The sequence below is a fragment of the Ambystoma mexicanum genome, chromosome 10 (assembly GCF_040938575.1).
Source record: "Ambystoma mexicanum isolate Mex_15411 chromosome 10, UKY_AmexF1_1, whole genome shotgun sequence".
Taxonomy (NCBI): Eukaryota; Metazoa; Chordata; class Amphibia; order Caudata; family Ambystomatidae; genus Ambystoma; species Ambystoma mexicanum.
In genome coordinates, this window is record NC_090932.1 from 1,239,968,559 (window position 1) to 1,239,971,468 (window position 2,910).

At 40.5% G+C, this 2,910-nt stretch overlaps 1 long non-coding RNA gene across 1 annotated transcript; it reads left to right on the forward strand.

Annotated features, from left to right (window-relative positions):
• Positions 1 to 386: 386 nt before the first annotated feature.
• On the forward strand, positions 387 to 2,504 carry LOC138492194 (uncharacterized). Its single transcript, XR_011276156.1, has 3 exons — positions 387 to 599; positions 1,271 to 1,388; positions 1,733 to 2,504. It is a non-coding gene; the product is annotated as an uncharacterized lncRNA (long non-coding RNA).
• The last annotated feature ends 406 nt before the right edge of the window (positions 2,505 to 2,910 follow it).

Genomic DNA, 2,910 nt, shown 5'->3' on the forward strand with positions numbered 1-2,910 from the left:
CAGATAACAATCTATTTCAGTGGTTAGAAATAATAACATTGCATTACCGCAGAAATTACTATTTTTTAAGGGGGCTGTGCCCTTATCTCCCAGTGCGCGGGTTCTTTCATTAGGGCTGGTTGCCTGTGTAGGTATGAATGCGTAGTTTCTATATGCTGACAGCCACTATACACCATTTGGTGCAGGACAGCTCCCGTATCTGCCTGCTTGAGCTTGTGCCTCGTATAGGTTAATACCCATTTAAATCAATGATAGACTTGTTAACGTCCATATACTATCCATTATAGGATGATTTCTGCTCCCATCCGTTTGTAGTTGTTCCCCGCACGGGTTAATATCCAGCGAGTAACTAGGACTACATGTCCCATTACACCCTGGAATGTAGACGCCATTTGGGAACGGCGGCCGTAACAGCTGCACTTAATTAAGGGAGTTATGCAGTCAATTTGTTGCCGGCCTTTATAAATGAAAGAGCGCAGTATTGACCTGTTGCTCTCCGGAATTTGGCAGTTAGACACACATATGAACTGGACTGCATTCCACTCTACGACACACCAGAATTCTACGGGCTTTGTCGGCGGTGTGTCGACTTTACAACGGTAAGGATTGGAGCTGCGTTTCTTCTGAGCGTGCCTTTGTTATTAATCACGTTGTGGGCATGCAGATATCGTAGCCAGATTAAAGTGGGGAATGCCTGTATAAATCATGCCACTTTCAGTGACCAAAATTGCCCTAGAAATCGCGGGTCACTTAACTGTGCTATTTAACCTATTAAGGCTCCTGGTGCCTGTGAGAATGGCTCTGCCTACCGCTTTACTGGAAGCTGTACCTGGCGAGTAAGAGCCTTCATTTCTGGTGTGAAAAGGCTATACAAATTCAGAATGAGTAGCGGTTTTGCTTGACTCTCTCCTTTTTTGAGCTTCAAACGGATTGCTCATTTTAGTTGGGACACTGGTGATGGCTCAGTTTTCTAAACTAACATAGGGTTGCTATGTGAGCTACAGTTTAAGAAATATGTGTTATAACTGATAATAAACTAGATTTTGCTTATATATATATTTTTTTTGCCCCTGTTGACACACTCAATTGGGTGGTGAATTATGGCAGTATTCACGCTAAATGCAGCAGTGTATTGGCGCAATGCATAACGCTATCAACTCAAGGTAATGGTTTGGGACTTTTTGACTTTATAACCTCCTTGAGTGGAACTAGAGATCGTGACATTGTTAATAGTGTTCTCCATCTTCTCTGCCCTCACACTCTTTAACAGATGTCTGGAAGTGCACGATAGTGGAACTCTTTTAGAAATCTGACAGTGGGCATTTGGAATTGATAAGACACTCAACATAAACCTTGTTGAGTTGAATTACTGCGCAAGCTACCGCAAGGTAAGCGCTATGAAGATCTAACTTTACTTAATTTGATGGAAGTGCTTGCCTAGCGACCTCTTTGTGTGTCTCTCTTTCTTCTCCCGTTTCCTCTTTGCACTATTTAGGGCAATTTAAAACACTTAACATATGTGTTGCTCTATGGGAAGTTGGGCTTTCTAAAATGTGTCTCTCACATATGAAGTCTGGTTATTTTCAATCATAAGGAGTCCGGTTTTTGTTTCAATAGCCCTATAAGTAGATGAGTTTGGAGCATTGAATAGCTCCACAGACATTGTTATATAACAGTCTGATGAGAGAGGGACTATATTGATTAGTCTTTCTATCTCCTTGTCTCTCCACAGGTGTCACGTGTCTGTCCCTCGTGGGAGGGTATTTCGAATTGTACCACAACAACAGGAAAACAGCTGCTATTGTGTGGGATTCAGCAATAGTCAACTTTGAACCAATTGCAAATTGTTTGGCTCTAGTTGCCTTTTTAAGTCAGTCTCCACGTAGTTCCTAATGTGGATGTTGGCTTAATAATTGTGGAGAATAAATGGTTATTGAGAACTAATCAGGTTGTGAGGCGGTGATTATAGCTCCGCCCCGCTATACGATCAATTGTGACACATCGTGCTTTTAAGTATATACACCTGATGAATTTCCCCTGACTGTGTATGTATGGAATGAGTGAGGAATGAAACATGTTGGGTTGAATGGGAGTGAAGCAGTGTGGAATTTATTAGTTAATCCAGGCGTGGTATTTTTCTTTAAACCTCATTATTGTGGTTAGGTATATAAGTAACAAATAGATTTAGATATTTTTGTTTATGTTGTAATCCTTGATTTTGTGTTTCCTTAGGATTATTTGTACACTTTTCCTTCCCGGTGTACTTAACTTGTCACCGTTGTGGGTTGGTCGTTGTTATTTCTGTTTTTTTGTTCTCCCCCCCCCCCCCCCCTTTTTTTTACTTTTTTCTTTGTTCCTTTTTTATGTAAAAATATTTTCATGTAAAGTTTTTAGACTATGTCAAAGATGTGTATTAAACAATGAATCATGCCATGTTGGCATTTTTATTATGTATATTGACCATTGAAGGTTAAATAAAATTGATAATTGAGTATTTGGTTAAATGCACATTGTTTTTGCATCAATTTCCCACTGTGCAGTGTTCAATACTAAAGTACAAATGATTAGAGATATGAGAACGTTTTTTTTTCCTATCTCTATTCTTGTCTTCTAATTTGCGAGGGTGGACACGTGACCCTGTGACACCACACTGTGGACCAATTCTTTAGTTTTTATTATTTAGGTGTTCCTAAAGTTAGGGGGCTTTTTTGGTCCCACAGTTCAATCCCCGACCTCTTTTGTGTACATTGCGGTCACCAATCATAAGACATCAAAGGATGACCAATGATTGGGAGGCAGCTGATCAGATTTACAGGATGGCACCTTAAGGAAGGTCCTATAGCTCAACTTGCTTGTCGGGTGAAATAGCCCTAAAATGCCATGACTACAGGCCGGTGTCAGAGGGGGAGA